Source organism: Cynoglossus semilaevis, chromosome 2, assembly GCF_000523025.1.
Source record: "Cynoglossus semilaevis isolate Cse_v1.0 chromosome 2, Cse_v1.0, whole genome shotgun sequence".
Taxonomy (NCBI): Eukaryota; Metazoa; Chordata; class Actinopteri; order Pleuronectiformes; family Cynoglossidae; genus Cynoglossus; species Cynoglossus semilaevis.
The window spans coordinates 8,449,585-8,474,892 of NC_024308.1; the positions used below are offsets into that span (position 1 = coordinate 8,449,585).

General features: G+C 41.6%; 1 long non-coding RNA gene across 2 annotated transcripts in view; it reads left to right on the top strand.

Annotated features, from left to right (window-relative positions):
• Positions 1-383: 383 nt before the first annotated feature.
• LOC103396887 (uncharacterized) overlaps positions 384-25,308 on the top strand; it is a 47,176-nt gene continuing 22,251 nt past the window's right edge. For both annotated transcript variants that reach the window (XR_003049183.1, XR_523414.3), the window contains exons 1-3: positions 384-758; positions 1,682-1,825; positions 1,995-2,087. This is a non-coding gene — a long non-coding RNA (uncharacterized LOC103396887). The remainder of the gene's footprint in view (positions 759-1,681; positions 1,826-1,994; positions 2,088-25,308) is intronic.

The window sequence follows — 25,308 nt, forward strand, 5'->3', positions numbered from 1 at the left end:
TTCACCCAGGGTCAGATACCTTTCTCTGGGATTTAAGGTAGGATTTAGACCAGACCAAAGACCAGTCCCTAGAGGGTTCTGGTTCTTCTGGTTCTTGGCTGGAGGACTGGTCTGAAGCTCTGCCTCTTCATGGCTGTGAAAGCAACACAGATCAGGCCAAACAACGTTGTGTACTGATTAAATACCTGTAGCTGTATGGCACAATATGATTTCATTCTTAAAGTCTACAGTCACTACTACGGACTACAGAATTATATTTATGATTTAATAACTATAGTCTAATGACTTGTGATTTACCAGCACCCCTTATGGCCATCTACTGGTATATATTGGGCATCCCTGCCTTAAACTAACAAAGGAATATTACAAAAATCTGTAATCAACAGGCTGCCCAACAGCCGCTAAGCATGTAGTTCCTCTGGGGTTTGAACCCAAGACCTTTCATGTGTAAGGCATGATAACTGTGACACTATGGGACCACGGTGTGGAGCAGTGGTTGAGGAGAGGCTGTGATAGGTCTCAGCAGAGTTCGGGAAGTTCAGGGATTCTTCACGGCCTTAGCAGGATTTGAACCAGCCATCCTCCCAGAGCGACCTGCCCTGTAAAACCTTTAAAACCTTTCAACTTTGATTTCACACTTTTTCAAATTTGTTTTTCCTTGTGTTTCTGCTTTTTCACCAGGTTTTTTAAAGAACCTAAAGTTTTCCCCAATGTTGGATCATCGATGGAACCAACGTTTTAACGTAAAGACAAGAGAAGTGAGTACGAGTGTGTTTTCATCTTTCATTTAAAGCAGACTTATGTGGCCCACGGCTCCAGTAATGGCTCTGCTTTTGGCCCATGGAGTCTGGGATTATTAAAACCTGGACAGACCGGCTGTTGTTGGACCTGGTACTCTGTGTAACTTCAACCTCAGGCAGGACCAAAACACGTGTGGGAAACAATGCACGAACCTGCCAACTCCCATCAGTACTGGTTATGGTAAACATGATATGTACATTTGTCAGTAATTATACTTCAGTGTTGGTAAAACACAGACGTTTACTGTAAAAACTCCACTGTGTAACATTTAGGAGGGAGTTATGGCAGAAATCTAATACACCATCATAATTATGTTTGTCTAAGTGTATAATGGCTTTCAACTAAAACTCCAATGTGGTAATAATCCTTTTATATTTACCCCCCACCAAAAACAAAAAAAACAAAACTAGCAGAGTTGGTGTTTTACTATTTAAAGATGTGACCATTACAGTAGTAGGAGGGGTGAGCAGAGGAGACTTGCAGTTCATGGGCCTAACTATAGATGGCAGTCATTGTTATTCACTGGCAGATCAAGTCAGTCAGATATTTAAATTAGACCAATTATAATCCTCTATCTCTGGGCCCGTACACGATGAAGATCAGTGAATTAAAATTTGTATTTAGAATTAAAAATTTGTCACAAACAGTACAGTGAACCGTGCGTATAAATACAGATCACAGACACAGGAGTCAATCTAATCCTGTGTCTGTTCTCCTGTGACGTTCCAGCGGTCAGCCCCGAGAGCAGGAATCCAGTTGGAAGTCTGGTTAGAGGTTTTCCACAATGGCTGGGTTCTCAGGAATCTAAGACGGAGGAAGAAATGTCTGCAGCCAGGCTTGTCAACAAATCATCCTGTCTGTTCTGCCATGTTTCTCCCAGTCATCCTTTCTCCTCTCTGTGGTCTGGAGCCGACAACAGCCTGGTCAGGTGTGAGGGCAACGAGTCCAAGACTGCATGACCCAGTTCAGCAAATGGAGCAAAACCCATTACTGCACATTTGCATCTGTGCAAACCTGGAAACATGTATGTTGAAGAGAACATTTTATCTGTTTTACCCAAAAATACTGTATATTTTGTCACTTCCACAAAACAAATTTATTTAAAAGGAATTGGAATAAACCACAAGAAGTAAAATAATTATCCCAATCTTTTATTATTTTAAGTGGGTCACTTCCTGCTTCTATACTTCCAGGTCATGTGATGTCACTTCCTCCCACAACCCCACATGTGCAACAACAAACATTTGATGTGGAAAGGACAACACCAGGTTCTACTCCTGTGACTGGTGAGTACTTGTTGTTTTGTTTTGTTTTAAATTTAGCATCCAGACCAATCACTGGATGGAGTAAAAGTTCTCTAACTTATAGAGGGTTTTCTAAGGTGTTTGTGGTGGAACATTTCATTGAAAGAAAAAGTAACTCAGGTTGATTATGTAATGTCTTCACCTCTGATGTTACACTGAGTGTTTCCCAGACTAGTTTATGACACAGACCAGATCCTGGAGGTTAATGTTTTCTGATGATAAAAACCTGACAAAATAAAATGATATGGCTGATATTAAAACAAATGCATAAAAGTCACCTAAACATGAACAGCACTTATTCTGTTTGTCGAGTCACATGACAGCATGAAAATATGCTTAATCCCATTAGCACGTTGTTATTTTTATTTTTATGGCCATGGAACGGGTTGGCACCTTTAGGTTGGGTACCATTATCAGCCATAAATGAATTCTATTGGTCATAAATACATGTTAGAAGCAAAGTTGATGTTGATGTGAAATATATTTTATTTCCCACCCAAGTGTTAAGAATAATCTTCAAATACAATTGAGCACTGATGGAGCAGCAGTCCACCTGGGCTACAACTGCAGCCCATATGAACTGTAGGGCAGTCAGTGCTGTGTAAATGGAGCAGTAAAATAATCAATACCTCAGCAGCTCTGCACCAATCACATTTAAACTGCTGTGATTTCTGTCAGCACCACTCAGTAACCTGCTGACTTTTTTGGGGGGAATTCTGAAGCCTGACTGTAAAAACATGGCAAATCCAGTTCACCTCCATGATTTAGTAGCTCTGCCCAGCCGGTTGAACATTCCTCTGTGGCTCTGTTCCCGCTCTTTAAATGTGCTGTAGGCGCCTTGGACTATTACACTGAATCTAAGAGTCACGCTCCAGCAGACCACCTCCATGATAAATACGTTAACCATTTCCTTCGGTTCCCCCAAGTCCTCCAGTATCCAGTCCAGTATTTCACGACCCATATATCACATTTCCAGTTGGACCTCGTCTGCTGGCTCTGCAGTTTGAAGGTTTTAATTTGACGGACAGGTTGTATTGTTGGTTGGTGAGGCAGGAGAAATGTCGGACCCTGGACTTATGGGTGGCACGTTTCAGTATTTAGGCTTCATTTTGGAAAGTGTGTAGATGTAACAGTTGATGTTGAGAGAAGCTGACACCGACTCTGATCACTGTCTGCACCAACAACCTCTCATTAGAACAGAAAATTATCCGCTTGTTGATTTTTCTTTTTTTTTCCCTCCTTGTTTTCGTCCTTTCTTAACATTTGCTGGAAAATTCTTTGTGGTTTATTTTCAACCAAATGTGCGGTCCTGCCAAAGGTTAAAGAAAAATTCAATTTCTGAAAATGTTGTAAAAACCATGGCTGTATTTCACGGCTAATAGTCTAGACAGGGATTTAATCTGGGAATATCTGGCTAATCTGATCCATAAACCATGTAATAAATCACTTTTCTTTCACCGTGGACTCTGATCAAATATGTTAATTTGTCTAATTACTACTTAAAATATGCAGCAAGATGCAACAAAGGCCAAACCTCAGTGGTTCTGTGTGAAACCCCTGGTCCACCGAGGTCTGTCAGGTTTGGGCTGATGTTTCCCCTTCTTGCTCAGACAGCCTGGTATTTGCCCCGAAGCTGCTCCCACTTTCTTCCGTCCTGACTTGGACCAGGTCTGAGGTTGGTTGGGTTCTGCTGCTCTCTCTTCCAGGCCTTGAAGCCAAATATTTTCCCCTCAATAGGTTTCCACTGACAGGCTGTGGGAACCAGCGAGAGGAGAAAAACTCTCACGTCTGGCTGCTCTATACTGCTGGTAGTGTGTGTGTGAGACTGTGTGTGTGTTTGTAGGAATGCAGAATTGTTAGAGGTATTCTTGCGGCAGAACAGCAGGGTAAGGACGGGTCAGAGGGTTAGCGTTGGTTATGAAGTTGTATAAAGTATTAACAAAGTCTCGACAGGTCGTCAGCAGTGAGTGTGTGTGCGCGTGTGTGCGCCTGCGTGTGTGTGCGTGTGTGTGTACGGTCCCTGTGATGAGACCTACTGTACTCTAAGCTGTGCCAACAAACACTGGCACGGTCTGTGTTCCAGCTCTGGTTTCATGTGGAACCTCACTGCTCTGGTGAACCCGTTTGTTTTGCACCAGTAGAAGTTGAACCAAAGTTCCTCTGCTGACATCATCAGAGACGGGCCTCGGCCTGACCTGATCGTCCGCCGGTTCCCTTGAAAAATATTAACATAATAATATATTTTAAAATGGTTACAACTGCAAAGAAAAGCTTTAATGCTCCACAAAACAATTAATGTTTAATGAAATATATATTTATATAGACATACTATGTACATATGTACTGTATGTATATTATATATATTTCCTACTATGACATACTTATATGTAGATATATTTGTATATATGTAAGTTTGAAAAACAAACTTTTCTGACTCAGTTGGAATTAAAATACTAAATCAATGACCTCAGACATCATCATTATTATTATTAATAACTTTGCGTTAGACTAAAGAAAGGTCAAGGTTAAAATCCCTGCCTTCAACCAGCAGCCGCTCTGATTGGCTGCAGTAATAATATTGTGTTGTTCTGATGTGCTGTTTCAGGGACATGGTGTTGATGAACAGCAGAGCAGAGGAACGACTAATTGCCTCCATAATGTGAAGTTAAGCCAAAATCATTAGCCTGATAACAAGTTAGTCAAAGAGCTCTACAGTGCACAGCTAATCACCTTCAATCAGCACATCATTCGCAGACACTTTAAGGAGGCTTCGCCCGCCAGCATTCTCTGGCAAATGAGGGCATTTGGACCTGATCTGTGAAGAGTTGAGGAGTTTTAAGCAGTTTTTTTTATTGTCCTAATTAAAATCAGAATCTGACTGAAACATTTAATAATATTTTAGACTTTTTTTGGCACAACTTTGTATTTTTTTAGCTCTTGATCATAACATTTGGAAATCTGCAAAATGTTGGTTATTTTAGTGGGCTGCTGATATTTTCTTTATTTTAATTATTCTTGCAATCTTTATTCATTCTTATGTTAATGGTTAAACACTAAGTTTGTAGCTAAATGTTGCAGCTTTGTTGTTCCAGTAGTTAACTTTGTATGAGTTAACTAACTGTTAACTGTTTTCTTCCATTTACTTTATGTTTGGACTTTTTTTCTGTCTGACTTGTAGCTATGGCTTTAGCTCGTCCACCTGTGTCCATCTGTTGGGATTATTAGAACAGGAAGCCACAACACGCACTGCACCAGGACAAAAAAAGTTCACAGTGTCAAAGAGTGACAGAACTATTCCAGTGAAGCCATGAAACACAAAGTGAAGGCACCTTCCCTGAGTGGCAGCTAATGTGTGTTTAGCGTGTGAAGTTAGCTTAGAGGCAAAAGTGAAGTGTCGACAACCGGTTCTTACTGCAACATTTCAAGCAACAGATTTGTGTTCAGACAGTTTTCACTCTTAAAATGAGTCAGTTTATAATAATTATTTCTCCTCACTCTGTAATTTCACCTCAGTGCGACGCTGCGATTACAGGTTGTAACAGAGCTGTGGTGCTGCTGATGGGACTTTAATGGAAGGCCGGCAGTTTGACGACAGTTTACACACCGACGTGAGATGTTATTAGCACTGACGCTTCTGATGTCATCAGCGTCTACTCTGTTATCTAACATTTCCTGTGTGTTCTGTGGCAACACCAACATTATCATAACTGACGAGGTCATTAGTGCCCCCGCAGTGACGACAGTGTCACTTCAAAAGAGTCGGAGCGCTGAGAGAACTTTTTTTTTTTTTTAAACCTCCTTCCTTCTTTGGAAATTGTGTGAATTTCTAAAATTTAGAATAAAGATCATAAAGATAATGAATCTTGTTTGCCACAAGGATGAAAACATGCTGAGGCAGCAGCTTCAAATGGGAACCTCAGAGACTGGACCTCAGGAAAAGACAGTTCTAAGCATAACAGATTTAGTATCAGCTCAACATCAGCGAAAAAACTCTCCCAGAGCAGACAGCAAATGATCTCCTTTTTCTTTCTTTTTGCTTCTCTTGGCTGCAGTCTTCAGGGTTTTACCACAGCGGATCGTCTGCCTCCATCGCACTCCTCCACTGTTCCACCAACCAGCTCCACACCCTCTTTCACGAGACACGACACAGAGTGTCTTTGCGCTCTTCGTCTCCAATATCATTTTGTCCATAATCTCCACTCTCTCTCCTCCAAGTGTCCAAACCTCACTCTCTGCCTTCTAACAAATCTTCCTGTTCTCTGACTGATGAAACCCTCACTGGTTTATCCAGGATCTGTACCTGCTGTCAAATTGGCTTCAATGACTTCAATGCATTCTTAGCATTGCCTTATATGGGATGGACTTTTCTCTGACTGAGACTAGTCCAGAGATGTGGACTATTCAGGACAGACATGGTGCAAAATTTCTGTGTGACTTCTGCTGTTGTTGTCCTGTGCAGCAGGTGTTGTAAATATTAGGTTACCAAACTAGTGACGTAAGAACCAACGAGAACATACCAACCTGCTTCACACACACTGACACCTGCAGCCTGATGTGTTACTGCCCAGTTAATCCATATAATTATATTCGCTGGTGACATGCTACTTTACTGTATGTGTAATATATGTAGTAAAACATCAGCCTGATTATGCACAGTAATTATATTTGGTGTAGAGTTGTGCAGAGAAATGCTGATTTCATGGCTCTGGACGAGTTGTGACTCATTATCAGCGCTCACTTCCTCACACCGTTTAATAAAGCTGCTGGCAGCTCGCCTGCATTTTTGCCTTTGTAGTTAATTGCAGCTGCTCTGCTTACTGCTCTTACGTACTGTATTTGTACAACTCAGAACAAAATAATTGTCGTGGCACATTTACAAGATCACTTTGTTCTTCCAGCACATGGATTGGCCTTCATTTACAAATAGTTGTCTCTTTTTTTTTTCACACTCAAGTGCATTGCCCAATACAATGGCATGTCTATAAAGTGTAGCACAGACTGTGAGTATTACCGTTTGAATTAGTCCTTTTGTCTGATGCACCATGGGAACATATTTCTATTTCTAACGAGGTTGACCTGCGCCCTGTTTTTATTTAATTTCTAATTATGGCTCAGGCTTTTCCAACTGTCCTCACTGATATTAAATAAACTCATCAGTGAAGATGAAATTTTCTCTCTCTGGTTTCCCATTTGAGCTTCGTGGTGGCGGTTTCTACAGAGGAATCCTGAAAATTAAGGCCTGAAGCTGAGTTGGTCTGAGAGGATAAGAGCAGTGACATTAGCTGTGAGGTTGACCTTTAACAGCTGTGAGAAACAGAACTGTCTGTGACTGAGTGTCGCCCATTGATATACACTATATATAGACATATATATATATATATCTCTATGTAGGTATATATATAGATATATATATACATTTGGAGATTAAAATCAGGTAAAGGTATGAGTTAAGGCCAGAAAAAAAAGCAGAAATAAAAAAAAAAGAGCAATGTCTCTGTCAGTGGTGTGTAACCCCGGGGTTCACCTCCTGGGCAAGTTCAAATCCTGGTTAGGGCGGTTGGTACCTTCCAGTGGACTCATCACCCGCAGGAAGGTCCACAAGGGGCTTGTGCAGTGCATTGTGATTTGGTTGGCGGTCGTGGCGACTTCTGCCTCCGCAACCCGGTAACGGATAAGTGGATGAAAATGGATGGATAGATTATTTGTATTTTTTTTTTTTTTTTTACAGTTTTGAAGTTTATATCAGCATGTTTACCATAGAGCTTTAATATCAAGACAAATTTATTCACTGGATTTCATCAGTGGATCCACTCAGCAGAACAGAGATCGGACCAAAAACCAATATTATCTTTAATAAAGACTTGATTCAAGGCGACTAAAGCTGTTTTATTTAGGATTATCCACTTGTTCAAATATTCTTAACCTCATTCCCAGGTTCTCTGCAGAAGAGATGATATTATAATATGGTCCTAGTCACGTGTCTGCACTCATTTCTACTAATACAAGGACATAAAAACTGTCTAATTAAATCCCATGACATGTAATTAAAAATTCAAATACATTTTCTAAAGCTCAGTTGAAAGCTGACGTCTGTCTTCATTTCACTCTTTACTCTTAGACTGGACTCGGTCCTTCACTGGGGTCTCAGACAGATTTTCTTTGCTCTGTGGAAACATGACATGACGTTAGTTTTCTTTTTGAAATCTTTTATTTTCAACCTCGGCCAGTTTTGCTCTGAACCATGTGCTGACCCCAACTCCCCCAGATCCAAATCCTTCAAATATAAACGAACAAACGTGGCAACAGTGGTGATTCAATAAAGTCAGATGAATGATAAATACTGTGCAGCGAGAACAGTCGCTGGTTTGGTTTAGTTTCACGCTCTGGGGTCGTAAACCTCCGTCCTGCTGGAGAGAGAGAGAGAATTCAAAGTGCAAATCATTAGTGAAAATTGACTCTGTCAAATGTCTCACAGTTGAAACTGAGATCCTTTAACAGCAGATCATCCATCAAATCTGGGAAAATACCTACAAATCCGTGTTAGTCAAACGAGGACAGAGGAGGGAGAAGACGGAGACAGGGTTTAAAGAAAGAGAGGGATAAGACTCAGGACGAGGGTGGGAGAGAGAGAGAGAGACTCTAAACCCAGCCCCCCCCCTTCCCCCAGGCTGTGGTGCATCTAGCAGCTGATTGTTGTAGTGTCATGGTGTCAGAGTGTCTGAAGAAGAGTGTGTGAGAACACACAGCTCTGAGGAACTGTTTGCATTCACTAATTGTCTGGACAAACTCTGTGTTTGTACTTTTAATGAAGACCTTTAAGTCACAGTGTAGAACAGACTGTGGCCTGTGGGCCACAAACGGCCCACTGGGCTCTCTAATCCGGCCCTCCAAACCCTGGACCAGGGTCTGGTAAAGACTGATGTGAAATAATCTTTGAGGGTCTACGTTTGTTCTTGCTTCAAATTTAGAACCTCATTTTTGCCCACGAGCCATAAAGTTAGCCCACCCTGGAGTAGCTTTGCAGTATCCCTAACATATGGACGACCTGACGACCAGACTACAGTGTGTACGCTTGTATTACGGTGTGTCAGACACAGTGGTCAGCAATACTGGGGCTCCATGGGGGAGGGAGAGTATTTTCTCATCACCCTCTAGACCACAGACTTTAGCTCCTGCACAGAGACCTGCCTTGTTCAAAGGTTTTCTGCTGACACATGTATATATGTGTATATATAAATATATATATATATATATGTGTGTGTGTGTGTGTGTGTGTATATATATGTATATATGTGTATATTTATGTATATGTATGTATATATATGTATATATGTATTTAATCCACAATTTTCTCTGTAGAGGGTTAAAATAAAACTTTTTGGGCACACAGTGGAAAAAGGTACTCTTCCTTTCCAGCAATAAAGTTCCAGTAACAGGTACCCGGTTCGACCCTAGTTAAAAATGCAGGTGTTGCCGTCTGGGATCAGTACTAGGCCCCTGTTTCAAAAAGGGATTAGGCAGTGGAAGATAAACATATTTCTCGGTTAGCTTTGTCAATAATCGGTTCCTGAAGTTCCTTCACTGTCCCCAAAGGCATCCTGCTGCTCTATTCCTAGATCACGACTTGACATCTGTCATTCAGTGTTAGACTAGCAGGACCAAGGTCTGGTACCATACTGACCTCAGATCTGTCTGCACACAGACAGGGTCAGACTGAAGGCCAGGGTAGGACAGTGCTGTGAGGAGAACTAACAGTGGAACCTCAGATGTGTGTGGCCTCGGCCTCCGCTGCTCAACATAAGCATGAACATGAGCAGAGCATTAGTCCAGGATGGAGGGATGGTTTCCTCTCATATCACATAAACAGATGCCTGTTTGGCAGCAGATGCTTCAGACCACATGAAGCCGTGGATGGAGGAAGATCAGTGGATTAGCTGAGATGACGTGAGCTGGACGCGGCTCCAAGACTTTAGAGTTTGAACCAAGAACTAAGTGATATTTTTAATTTGTAGGTAAAAATAAACTAGAGAGTGAGCAACTTTTTTTTTAGTATTTGTAAATGTAGTAATACAATACTGTGCAAAGATTGAAAGTGGTTGTTTACATTTACTACATCCTCCCTAAAAAATTCTATTAGTGTCCCTATGGGATTCTCAGTTTCTGTAAAATGACATCCTGGGCCACTCGGAGTGTCGGTTGTGACCAGTCTGGTTCTCAGAACTGTTTGAAGTGGACAGTAACTGCAAAGACTAAAGGCTGCAGAAGAGGAGGACAAATGATTGACGGCTGGAAAGATGAAGGTTCAAGGACAGTTAGTAACTAATCTAAACTAATCTCTAACTTTTTAATTTTCACCCTCATACCTTTAAAGTCAGTCAGTTACCGGTACGTTTCTGACTCGTCTCCATCCGTCATCCTCTCAAGTTCATCCTGAGAGCTGGTGTTTGAACCACAAGTTTTAGCGGTCCTGTCCCCTGGTCCAGGATCTCCTCAGGAATGGTACTCACCACCAAACCCTCCTGGTTCTGGTCTCTGTGCCTCTGAGAGAAAACCGAGACTCTGGTCCAAATTTAGCAGTAAATTATTAAAACCTTTGTTTTTACAGCTCTGGTGGAAGCCTTTTTATATGAGTGTGGGGGCGAGGACCCTCTTTGGGGAGACCTCTGGGCACAGGAAGTGTGGTCTCCTCAGGCCTTCCTTGGTTTCCCTGTGTTGACTTGGTTAATTTCCCTCTCATTTACAGTATATTAAATACTTATTTTAGGCTACACCTCCTGTGTGGTCTCCCCCACAGTGGTCCGCTCGGAGTTTGGTTACGAGCCATCAGAGAAGACCAGCAGCTCACAGCTCTGCTGATCTGCTGCTCTGGCCTGAGTGAGACCAAATGGGCCGAAGACCCTTTCTAAAAAGAGACTCAAAACTTTTTCAATAAAACAAATGAAACATTAACTTCCTTAACATGTACAGTAGACCCCCGAGATACGAGTCTAATCCGTTTAATCCACAGCTGCTTTGGCATCAGAGCTTGCGGCTTCCCCATGCCGTGTACGACTGAATGGATGCCAGTCCTCGGTTGAGCACTAGTAACTAGATATTTCCTCGTATGACGAGGAAAATCTTGCAATAGTTGCAGACTCGTAACATGGAAGCTCGTATCTCAGTGGTCCACTGTTTATTATGAAAGACTAGACTTGGATTCAAAGTCTGGTCAACTCGTCCACAATGACGTTTAAAACTAACCTTGACTAGTTATGGTGGTTGGATCACACCAACACTGAGAGCGGCTGACAGTGACAGTGACGACCTGACCTGTAGTCCCTTATCTGTTGTTAAAGGAGGAGCTTTGAACATTCAGTTTAGTCCAGGGTGAGGACTTGAACCAGTGGAGTCTGGGCTGAGCTGGGAATTTGAATATTCCTGCAAACATTATTATTATTATTATTATTATTAAAAATGTTCACAATTGCAGTGAAAGGAAAGAGTGAAAATGTTTCCACAGCAGAGGAATCACACGAGCTCTGTGATTATTTCAGAGGTTTCCCCGTTTGGCAAAGATACTGAAATGTTACCCAGCTGTCCCTGAGGCGTAACGGTGTTTTATTTCGTACTTCATCTTTAACAATTGTCCAATCATTTAATAGTTGGACTGGAGCTGACAGTCTTTCCAACAACAGGGTTAGGTCTAAGTTCCACACACACACACACACACACAGTGCAGACACTTCAAACATCAGAGACATCCATCTAATCACTGCTCTTTGTTTTCAGACGTTTGTTGTCTTTATTCACTCAGTGTGTCCTTCCTGACTCTCCCACTTGCGCACGTGAGTCCATGTGCATATCTGTGTTTTTGTTTCTGCCTCCACTTTAATCTACTTTGATTACTTAGGTGTGAAAGAAAAGTAAATACACACACACACACTTATGTGTAGGTGCCAACGTCCTGTACATTCAGACCCAGTGGTCTCCATGTTGGTGTGTGTGTGCTCAGTGCAAACAAACTCACTGTTGGACCCAGTTTAAAGGCAGAACACTGAGGGTAACTGGAGACTGACTGGAGACCGTGCAGTAATTATGTGTCTACACCTGAGAGGAGAAGAAATGAAAGGAGTGAGGAAAAGAAAAGAGGAGGAGAAAAGTAAAGAGAGGAGAAGGGGTGAGGAGGAGCAGTCTCCTCCGGCCCACCTAGGTTGAAGCAGCAGAGAGAGAGAGAGAGAGAGAGAGAGGCAGGGGTAGAGAGAGAGAGAGAGCAGAGTGGGGGGTATAAAGACAGAGGGGAGATTATGAAAGAGTGCCACAGCTTAAACAAACCTGACAGTGTCTCCACTTCCCTCAGACAGGTCTGTGTGAAAATGTTTGGCCTCAGCTGTCACTACAAACCATAACAGCTCCTGGTAATACATCACCATAATCACCCTGCTGCTGCTGTTGCTGCTGCTGCTGCTGCTGCTGGCGGCGGGGCCGTCGGGGGGGGGGCATCATATCCAGCAGGGTCAGAGGTCAACAGTCCAAGTCACATTTTTTGCCTTTTCTTTATCACTCGGTCCTTATATTATTCACATATACATATACACATATATAATATGCAACATCCACATATACACACTTCACCCTGTTCCTGTCAGGACCTGAATGACTGGTTGAGAATATTCTTCATATTAATCTGAGGAGTTTTGTAGCTGCTCGTGTTTGCACCTGTTAGATTATCAATAATAACTGTGTAAACGTGCATTAGTGTAGCATTAGCGATAGCAGCGCAGTGTATTTATCAACCGTTGGTGTACGCAGGGAGGGTGCTGAAACCGAATTATGAGGGTGCTTCCAGGACAAATTGATAAGAAAACAGAGATAGCATTAGCCTTAAGCTGATGATGAATGCCTTTTTTTCCCAGGCACACAAAGCATCAGGTGTGTCTGACACACACGCACACACACATTAACATGATTGGCTGAGTTAGAAGGAGAGCTCAGGACAGAGGTCTTAAATAACTTGTGGTGTAAATCATCGTCTGTCATATTCCCTGACCTCAGTGTTGTGCTTCACCTTTGACCTGATATTCACTGATTGTTTTTGCTGAGGTGAAACTGATCTGTAATCAGCTGCAGCTCACGCTTAACCTGTCGTCCCCTGTTGGAGTGAAGGATGAATGACCGGCCTCCCGTCAGCTCCCAGCTCCACAGGTTGCTGTAAATTGGTGTGTTGGTGGCAGACATGGCTGCAGCCAGGCTGTAATTTCAGCCTCTAAAACAGTGTTTAGTCCAGAGTCTGACGTTGGGCTGCAGACTCGCTGTTTGCATCTGCAGCCTTTTACACTCCATTAAGGTAATTCCTGCCTCTCATCTGGCTGATTGGCTCTGCTGTGGGCTTTGTTGTTTATGAGCCTTAAACACTTAAACGCACCACAGTCACACTGCTCATGTGAAGTGACCCTCTGCCTGAGCAAGTGTGTATGTGTGTGTCTGTGTGTGTGTGTGTGTGTGTTAAAGACGTAGTGCTTCATCATGCCTGTGGTCCTGTCATTAACTTACTGTAAACAAGGCTTAGGAGGGTAAATGATGCCACCAAGCAAAATCAGCCAGAGTTGCACCAGAGGTCACAAACCAGCGGGTCGTGGACCGCTGCAGGCCCATTGATTGTGACATTGTGGAAGATGTTTTATTTTGAAAATCTTGTTCTATTTTTAAAAAAACACCTGCTGACTCCAGAAGAGTTTTTGTCAAAATCAAAGAAAACAGGAAGAGGTCTCTGATAAGGACTTCAAAATAAAAGCTTCTATTTATTGTCCTTCTTAAAGTACTGGAGAATATTTGCTGTTTTTATTTTTGGCATATGTATCTGATTGATGTGAATAGGATTAGACAGTTAGCTTAGCAAATATATTGGGCCCATTATCTCCCATCATTTTTCCATCTTTGTTTTGTTTACGCAAGAGAAAAGACGAGAGAAAAATGATCTCATCTTTGGTTGCCTGAAATGCTTTGAGCTTTGAGTTGAGTGGACTCCCGAGTCCGAGATCCCAATTTTCTGGAATGCAGCATAAAACAAACGATCTAGAAAAAAAGAAACTATCCCAAATTTCTCAAGTTGGAGAATATTGTTTTCTGCTCACTCCCACTCTGTGTTATCATGTGAGGCTCCTCATGTCTGACCCCCCCCCCCCCCCCCCCCGGGCCCCCCCCACACCCACACACCATCACCCTCTGTGTTTTCTAGCAGCTGAACCAAGCTGATGCCAGAACCGTTTCCATAGTAACATAATTGCCCGGCGATGTCATAATCCAGCCATCACCATCAAACCACCGGGGGCAGATGTTGATATACGACTGTTTACAGTCTGTGTGTGTGAGTGTGTTTAGCCCCCCCGGCCCCCCCACCTCATCACCCACTCTGTTATTCATTATCTTTTAATGTCTCTTACTCTGTTTCTGTTTTTCATGCTTCACAATCCACCTCCAAAAAAAAACATTCTTTCTTCTCATGAATTTATCATTCTCCACTAATTTTACATTTCACTTTCTCCAAATCTTCACCAGACTCCAGCAAACAGTGTTCCATATTTTTCTATTTTTCTATCTCCATTATTTAGCGTGTTTTTTTTGTTTACCTTTTTTTTTACTTCTCTTGCAGTCATTACCCATCTGTTTGTGTTTTTCTGAAGACGTGTCTGTAATGAAAAGCAGGATTGGCATGTGTTGTAATTGGACTGACAGTCCCTCACAGCGGCGGAGACGGTGGATTGGCTAATCCAGCGGCAGATATTCTAAAGTGGTTTTGGATTCCTCACGGCTGGTGGTTTGAGTGGGTGACAGGATTTAATGGATCACTCCAGCGTGGGCTCTTAATTGTTGCTGTCTGATGCAACAAGTCTGCAGAGGGGGTGGGGAGGATGGGGGATTCACTCAGCATCACCTTCAGAGGAGACAACTGACTCGTTCTTTGACATTTGTTTACTGAACGAGAACAATTAAACGTTGTTGCCAAAGTACACCGTTCATATAAAACCTCATCTCCAGGATACGGATCCGTTGACTCGCCTCCACCAAATTAAATTCCCGTAATTCAACTGCCTTCAGTTTACTAAGAATATTTTCTTCAAACTCTATTAGCAGCAGCGTTCCTCTGTTAGCACGTTAACAGGTCATCTATCAGTAAAACCGTCTTTATGGAAAATAGTTCATGAAGAGAAACTGAGGACGGTGGCTTTGATATCAACGCCCCGACCTCAGGCACCGACACCTGCGTTCCCACTCTGTGAGGTTGAAAGATATACATTCAATTTAGAGTAAACTTTTAGATCTAAAAAAAAAGAAATCTAATTCTATTGTGACACACAAACTGAAGTGTTGCTGTGTTCAAGCAGAGTGTTTTAGAATTAATAATGAGTTAATGACATTTGACTAAATGTGAAACAACATTTTTATTTTTCCTACAAATATTCTCACTTAAAACAGACTTTTTTCCCCCCAAAAACAAAAGCCCAATTTAGTTGCCACACTGCAACAGGCTGTTCCCAGGAGCCGCTGAGTATGTGGTTCCTCTGGGACTAACCAGGGACTAACCAGGGACTAACCAGGGACTAACCTCCTCTCTGCTTCAACTGATTCTATGGAATCACTATAAGAAGTCGATCTCAACCACAAAGGGACTCAAACCCTTAATCTTTTGATCTGAACTGAGACGCCTTATTCGCTAGGCCACGCGGTCGCATTATTGGGGAATTGAATCAGTTTAGAAATGTTTCTCAACGTTTATCCTACACTTCTGTCAAGTACAGTGTGTGTGTGTGTGTGTGTGTGTGTGTGTGTGTGTGTGTGTGTGTGTGGCTGTGGCTGTAAGCTCCTGTTGTGTTTCCTGCTCCTAAATGTCATCTGCAGTTTTGTAACTGCTGTGTGTAAATACTGTATGAATCCAGGACTGAGTCACTGAGTAAACAGATGGAAAACAAATGCCTGCTGAGGGAGGCGGGGGAGAGGGGAGTGCTGCTGTTGTAAAGGAGGGATAGGACTGGCATGGAGAGACGATCCTGTACATGAAGTCAGTGGCGGGAATGAAGAAACTGGGAGAAGGTTCTGCCACAGGTGGTTTCTCTCAGTCTCTCATTTGCTCAGATTTTTTTCTTTTTTAATAAATGGTCGTACGACATCAGAGACGTTAAAACACTGCTCACATATACAGGTAACATACACTAAACACACACACGCACACACTCAGTGAGGGGTTAAAATAAAAACAATACTGCAGGTCAGTGGGCCTCAGGCCATAAAACAGAGCAGCAGTCTTTTATCTCAGAGGGATTTTCAGAGCCGTAAAATCCTCCAGTGTTTGTTGACACCAGAATATTGGACTAGGATGTCGGCCGTAACGTCTACAGTCCAGTTAAAGTAAAGTATTAACGTCAACATCCAACTGAGGCTCAGCCATGTCTGACACAGTTCTGGTCAGGACACAGGTCACAAGGTCAACGACGTGTTTCCTTCAGTACTCACGTTCGTCTTTGGATCATTTAAAGGGTTAATTTAAAAAAAAAGTCTAACCTTTTTGTCTTAATGTTCAGCTAACTAATCGAAAGAAGAAGGACATTTTCTTTTGGTTCTGTTTATTTCAGTTACTCTCTTCCTAATCAGTTCCCAGAATTATTTTTAATTTTAATCACGTCAGGCCTATATTTTAGTATCAAACTTCAACTTTTTCAACTTTTTTTTGTTCTAATATTCATAGCTAATTGTGATCCATTTTTGGCTAAATCCGTTTGTCACCTTTTTTCTTTATGTTTATGTCAATTTCTTTCTACTTTATGTTTATGTCAAATTTTTTCTACTTCAATATTTTCACAGATGAATCTTTACCGGTTTTGAGTTTTCCTAAAATCACTGGAGGTAAATTTTGTTCTCGTTTATTTTAGAAGTATTAGCAGAAGCATAATGCTAATATAAATTAATAACGTATTTTCAACATGTTTAGCTTGCTCTATTAAAATGCCAAACGGACCGTATCCGGTCCTTGCGCCGTAGTTTGCCCACACCTGATCTAGGACCTCCTGCTGTGTCACATTACCCCCTTATTAAAACATGGTGCATTTTTAACATGGGGCTGTGATGTAAAGAATAGTTTATTCTTAATGTCAATCAAAGTTTGGCTTCAGGTATTTTTACATTATTATAAAAATCGCCCCAGAAAAATGTAGACATCTTTTTTTTTTATTCCCACAATTCTTTACTTTTTTTCTACTCGTGGAAGAATGTCATTTACCTTTTGACCTTCTCTGAAATTCACCTGTAGATTTTCACAACCACAAACTGACAGCTTCCATTCAGCGTTGACAGATATATGTTGTTTGACGTTTAGAATGATCTCGGTGTTGCTTCATCAAACCTCCCCTGCCATTTAGACTCCGGAGTCCTACCCCGGGCCTGCAGGCTGCGTGACAGTGTTCTGGCAGCAGATCACGCTGCAACATAGAGAAAAAGATGTGACTGTATAAAAGCGCAGAAATGAAAAGATCAAGCGATGAAATCTACTCCAGGGCTGACATCACAGCTCCAGGAATAATCTGATTGGACGCTGTTAGCTGAGGGAAATATTTAATCACAACAGCCGCATGTCACATTTCAACCAGTCCAACCGAGTGACTAATCTAATATTTGTGCAACCTTTCCATAGAATGTTAAAACTGCCTTAACCTTTTCATCATCCCTGCTAATGCTGCTCTTTTTAAATGTTCCCACCTTCACATGACTGTGTCACTGTGAGTAATTACCCGGAATATTCTCCCAAATTCTTTGGATAATTTGGAAGAGTAGAATAAAAAACAATGTTGAACAAGGCTTTCAACTGCATGTTTAGCGCCACCTCTGGGCTGTGGGATGTTAACGAACAGAGAACACCATTATGATCTAAGACATGAAAATGTGGTTCTTGGAATAAGGAACGTGATTCACTTTCACTAATATAAGACCTTTGGTTGGGTTGCAACAAATTTCTGTTTAGCTTTTTGTTAGTGGTGAGTGAAAGTACATCATCATCATCATCATCATCATTATTATTATTATTATTTTAAATCATCAGAACCATCAAATGTCAAACTCATTTTGGTTGTGGGGCTGCATACAACTTAGTTAGATGTCAAGTGGGCCGGACCAGTACAGTCATAACAGAATTACCTATAATCAACAATAAGTACATTTTTTTCCACTTTGTTTTAATCCAAAAAAAATATATACGAGTATATTAGATAAATATTATTTCTTAATTAATTGTAATGAAATATAATTTAAAAAAACATGCACATGAAGTGTACTTTATTTTCAAAATCTATCAAGCAGGCCGGTTTTGGCCCGCGGGCCATATGTTTGACACCTTGATCTAAACACTGCAGAGTCAGAGTTTGGACGTGTTGAGGCGAAGTGATCTGAACCAAATTAGACCGAGAATTGACCCAAACATTTCAAAGAGGTATCGGTATGTTTCAATGATCTGATGGAAAGTTGGAGCTGGAACAGAACAGATTGTTAAACTGTAAATTACAGAATGACATGAATGAAGGGCCAAAAGCTTACTCACAGACCGTTATTATTATGAATTATTATTATTATAACACACAGCTGCTGTCACTGCTCCTGTTACACTTGATAAAATAATTACTATAAGTACAGCTGTTATTATTCCCATCAAAACACTCATGGACACAGCCTTGGTACAACAGTTAACTGTTTCTTGCCTCTCACAGGTGGTGGCTCCGCCCACTGTCAGTTTAATGCCATTGATCAACCTTTTCTTTCCATCCACTGTTGCCAAATATTTGATAATTCTTCACTGTCCGCAGCATTTTGGCCAATTCTTGGCCTTACACAGGGAATGGATGATGTGATGTGGAACATTTAAACTGACAAAATAACTCATAATTAAATTAAATTACATTTAAAACAAATCCAAATGGTCATTTAAGGATCTGTACATTAACTGTCTTCAATATTAATAAAAGTAAATATTAAATATTTCAACCTATGAAGAAGAAGAAGAACGCGATTGAAAAAGAAACCCAACAGTGACAATGTCAAACGAAAGAAAACTGAAATAAAAAGAACGGCTCAGAGTTAACACGGAGTCGAGGCCAAAGATGTGACATCATAATAGGTGTGATCAGAACTCATTCCAAATTCCATCGATGCATAAAACAAAAACTGACAAAAACAAATGATGTCATCGGTGTCTTTATCAAACGGTGTAGGAAGGATGTCTGTGGTGAACCAAGGAGCAGAACAAAAGTCTGACCTGCTGCCAAGTCTGTGGTGTCAGTTGTCGTGTTCTCACCTGTGGCGACGAACGCCACGTTCACATCAGCAGTCGCGCTCAGGTGCTTCTCACTGTACGACCGGATCAGTCGGCTCTGACCGATGAAACTCTGGCACTACGAGTCAAGTTTTAAGAAAAATACTTCACCTTTGACATCTGCTCTGTTTGCCTTCTATGGTGGAGAAATGACCTTTGACCCCAGGTCACCACCTGCTTCTTGGTCTGATCTCAGGACCACTTTCCACTTTCTTTAAATGTTCTTTTTGTTTTAGGGGAAGAAGTTTAAATTTTGACAGGTTTCCATGAAGTCTGAGTGAATTTTTTTTTATTATTTCTTTATTTGTTTTGTTTCCAGCATCAATTCCTCATTCCTTAGATTCACCACACATTAAAGTCCCAGTCGCCCTGGGCGATGAGATTGATCTGATTGGAGACGAAATGTCACGTAGTACACTGGCTTCACCACAAAAACAAACACACACACACACACACACACTGAAGTGGTGCCTGTTCAAACAAAGGTTTCTGCAGTGAAAATAAATAAGGAGGATCAACAATCTTCTGCACACAGTCACAGTCATCTTGTCAACATGTCGCTCAACACAACACAATTCTCTGTCTCACTGAGCACTCAAAAGAAATTGCTCTCAATTAAATATTATTTATTTTATATTATTTATTTTTTAACATCTTAAATATCCATTAAAATGGAGGAAAATCACTTTTTTAATTGTTGTGTCAGAGTACAGTTTATTCATTTTATTTCAGCCATCTGCTTTAATTCATCTTAGTCCAGTAAATTTGCAGTGAGCCACTCGGTGGATGCTGTGTGTAACTGCGGTGATCAGATTAATGTCCTAATGCAGCCTCTCTATTGTGAATAGAATGTAGAATGTTTGCATTTGTTGACACTCCCTTAATCCGAAGCTTGCCGTCCACTGCTCACCCTCTGTACCCTACCCTTCAGGGTGACACAATGAGGGTGAGGCTAATGTGGACTTGAGTGTTTTGACTCCCCCCTGATGTTGACAATGCCATGAGATATTATGAAGAGAGGAGAAAGAAAAGAGTCTTTCTTCACCTCCGTCCCTGTAAACTCCAGGCAGCTCAGCTCCTTATCTCCTGGAATTCAAGTGTTCTAGCTTTGACTGGGTCAATATTGACTCTCTCTCTCTCCCTCTCTCCCCCTCCCCCCCCCTCTCTCTCTCCCCCTCTCTCTCTCTCTCTCTCCCTCACTCCCTCTCTCTCCCTCTCTCCCTCTCTCTCCCTCTCTGTGTGTATTGCTGTGTGTGCCATACAGTAATTCCCCTTCCAATAGAAGGAAGAAGTGGAGTTGCTCAACACAGAAATGCAGACAAAGGCATCAGTCAGATAGATTTACTCAGACCTCACACATTACACGCATACACACACACTTGCACGCACACACTTGAACACACATTTGTAAATACTGTGGTGTAACATTAGGGCAGCGTTTCAAATCAAACAGTGAAATCACTGCTGCCTGGTGTCGGTAACTCCGCTCCAGACATTAGTCAAAACCAAAAGACGGCACGGTGGAGAAACGGCTGCTGAGTGGTATCTGAGAAACCCCTGGGATTTGAACCCTTCTGTTATATCACAGACTGACGCTGCGTCAAAATAAAAATGTCAGGACTTTAGAGTGCGGCCAAGTCAACAGTCATGTGACTTTAGTTTAGTTAAAACTGTCTGGGGCTCACAGGGTGTCCCATCTGATGGGAGGTAAAAGGTGGGATGCACACATGACAGGTCAAAGGTCATTCAGGTCACCCCTCCCCCAACAAGTATTATTTTCAAATTTTTGTCATTTTGATGACGATGATCACAAAACTTGGACTGAACTTCTGCTGAACTTCTAAACTGAAGGTCTCTGTTGTGTGTGTGTGTGCATTTGTGTATGATTGTGTATATTGGTGTGTGTGTATGTGTGCGTGTTTTGTCGCTGAACTTTATCTTCGAAGCGTATCTGTGTAGTAAAACGTCTTGAGCGATGAGCAGCATTACGACCTGTTGACAGTGGCAGTCAATGGGATTTTCACTGTCGGTTCAGTGTCTCTCAGCGCCTCCTTGTGCACACATGACAGGCACATAAGCCGATCACTGATATCCTTGTATTATGGTGCAAACATTCCTCCGAGGGGATTTGACTGTAATAACTCTGAAAGAGGTGGAACAGGATCTTTGGAGCGAGCCGTGGCGTCTCATCACAGCTAGTTATAACATGAAAGAAGGATGACCACCAAAATAAAAGTACGAGAAGTCAGAACCGACACAGTGATTTATTATCCTCCACAGTACGGTTTTCAAACTGATCTTTTTTGGTGTCGGTCAGTTTGAAGCTTTGAATGAACAGGAAGCCATAAAAACAGATTCAGAATCATGATTAATCGTGATTAATTGTGTTTGTAGAAAAACAATTAATCACGATTAGATGACAAAAATGTGGTATTACATTTTTCTGTATATTTCTGGAACAGAAATACCAATAGCAACAGGTAGGGGTCAGTGTTTTTCACCTGTTTTCATTCGCGACTAATCTAAATGATCTGATTAGATAGATAGATTGCACTTTATTAATCCCTTGGGAGTTCCTTTTGGGAAATATAGGATTAGGATTATTAATCTGATATAATGTCCATCAAAATGTCCAACAGCCGGAGTGAAACTGTCTCTTCATACAGTTGGCGTATTTCTGTATTCAGACTGTTCCTCTGGACGGTGTCTGGTAGAATGTGTGGAACATGGTTCTTTCTGAAGTTCAGTCCAGTGGTTGTCCTCAACAACATTAATCAGTCTACAGTCCCAAGCAATCCATCAGACTGATGTGTCAGTCAGACTGACTGTCAGTCTGTCCTGATCTCAGTCAGGCCGTCTGACACAACCCGGGGCCGCTGGCCAGATGTTGAAGGGCTAACACACCTTTAAGGAGTGGCCCATTTTGTAAACAGTGAGGGATGAAGAGCAGGGTTAGAGCCTGGATTAGACCAGGGTCTGTGTCACAGTGAGGGTCAACAGGTTAGAGTCACAGTTAATGTTTGTTCTGAGGACAGAGGGTTCTGTTGGAGCAGGTTCTCTGGTCCCTGTTCTACACAGATGAATCAGAATAAAGTTTGTTTTTTCAAATCTCAGGTAAACGTCTCTGTCTCTGCAGAACGACGACTGGGAGTCAAAGCTAACAGATTGGCTTCTGCAGCTTTTTCTGTAAATCAGTATGAAACTCCACACACACACAGTAAATACTTACTGCCAATATTTGTTTGAACTCGGGGGTGTGCATGTACTGTTGGTATTTACTGCATGAGTGGAGAGAGAGAGAGCGAGAGAGAGAGAGAGAGAGAGGAATAGAGAGAGATTTTTAAAAAATATTTACTAATAATACTTTATACCTAACGTTGGCTTCAAATTACAAAAAAATATGCTGACTATTTTTTATTGTAATTTTACTTTTATCTTCTAATAGAGACTTGTTCCATCAGGAATGTATTTAGAACAAAGACAGAAGAGGATTTCTCAGCACCGCGGCTTCAAAAGGTCACGAACAACGTTGACCTGTTGTCAGTGGAAACTTAGGGAGGAAATATAGATTTGTCAATTCAGTTTGTACATTCAACTGTGTGTGTGTGTGTGTGTGTGTGTGTGTGTGTGTGTTGCAATCAATGGCAGAGTTCTCTGAGTGTAACCATTAAATCCTATCCTGTAAAAGTCAGGACGGGCTGTGGCTCAAGGTTTCCAGGTCCAGGTCTAGTGGTGTGTGTGTGTGTGTGTGTGTGTGTGTGTGTCTTTACCGAGAGAGAAAGAGAGGGTGTACATGTGCAGCTGAATTTGTTTTTCTTTGCAGATGTTTTGTGTGGAGTTGAGAGGTGAGTGTCAGTACAGTGAAAACCACAAGAGGCCAACATGAGTTCACACTGACCTTTGTACCTCTGTGTGTGCGTGTGCGTGTGCGAGCGTGTGCGAGCGTGTGTGTGTAGCAGAGGAAGTGAAAGACAGTGACAGTGGAAAAAACCACAGAATGATATTTTAAGGTTCCTGAAGAGTGTTGGTTCAAAACCCTTTACATTAAAACGCTGTTGTCAAACAGGATCAGGTCGAGATGTAACCTGGAGAAACTTCTAGTCTTTTGTCCTGGTCTGGACACATCGGCATCACTTCAGTACCTGCAGGGGTCACGGGGTCACCACAGAAACAATAGAGGCAGAACGCTATGGAAACCCACAGAACTAAATTGCTCTGATTCAGTCTTTGGTGGCCCACAAATGGTATCTGGTGGCCCACATCTGGTATCTAGTGGCCAACACCAACCCAGATCTTGGCTCACACCTTGGCCAAGTTTAAACCTAAGCTCCGACCTTATTGACTGTAAATCCCAGGTGTTGGACAGTAAAGACCTGCAATTTATTGTGGGCCAAATGAGACAGTTTGTGTGGCCCATCTCTGGGCTGTACCAGCAGCAGATACAGCCCATTATGCACATAGATGCTTTGTTTTCTGATTGTAAAAGATTTCAGTTGTTTCTCAAATTAAAAGCACAAATTTTAGCTCTTCGACGAAGATAAAAAAAATGTTTTAGAATTTTAATGCTTTAATTTAAATGTTTCACATGTTGGAAATAAATTGAAAAAATAACAACATAGAGTTTTTGTTAATTATCACTATGTTGACAATAATTCTGCCCACAGCTCAGTGTCCATACAGTCAGATTAATAGTTTACGTGACCTCTGTTCAACCTGATATGACAAGTTATTCCCTGTAACTGAACCACAGTGACTCACAGGAACAAAGCACAGGGAACCGATACAGAACTCACCGTCCTCAGGAGAACCTCTTCTCACCCGTTGGTCAACTTTGTCTGTTTCCACTTTAAGTCGGCGCGCCTTAGTCTTTGTTAACATTAAAACTGAATTTAACAGATAAAAGGAGAGTTTGTGTCAGCAAGCTGTTGACCTGATTTTTACTTTCTCTTCGGCCTGTATCAGTTGTTACTGTAGTAATACTGCGCCATCATTGAAGGATCATTACATTTTCCAATTAAAAATCTTTCAGACTTTGTTCTGTTAGCATCAGAGTCTGAATGACCTGTTGTTTTTAAACATTGACAGATTATCTTTGAATGAAAAGTTTGGGCGCCCCTGCAATAACTCACAGGAATGAGATTTTAAACGTTTATTCAACGTTCTACTGTTACACCAGGAGCCCCATCGGGGGGGCACCAATATCCAATTGTTTTGTTTTTTTTTTTTTGTGAGATGTAGTTTATTATAAACATTTGTAAAAATTTGCTTGATTAGAATTGTGAATTACCGGCCATGGATATGTTGAGAGTACAGCCACTGTATTTAACCCATCTAGTAAGGGTTAGTATATACAGCTATAATATAGACTTTTATTTTATATAAATATATGTATTTATATTTATTTCATATACATATGTTCAGCTCTGGACGGCCACATAAATTGATGTGGAGGGCCAGATTCTGCCCCCGGGCCTTGAGTTTGACATGATGTTGATAAAGGAGTCTTAATTCCTGACTCCTGCTTTGAAACCATATGTAGGTTTTGCTGATGTCAGTCACGGCACAGAGTTTCTTCCAGAATGAAACAGCTGATCGTGTTACAAAGAACCTGTCTGCGGAAATTCATTCTCCCGGAGGAAACTCCTGAGATATTAAAATATTCCCCCCCGAGAGCTTATGGAAATTGGGATATGACCAGAAAACGTGAGATATGGCCTCATCTCCTCATTTTTGCTGGAGCTCGTCCACCGCTGCAGATGCAGACGTTTACCGTGATGTTCTTCACAGACCTGGAACAGAGGTCCAGTGTTTAGTTCTGTTACACTGCCCATAAATCTGGACTGAGGACAAATACTTTGTGGACCCAGAGAATCT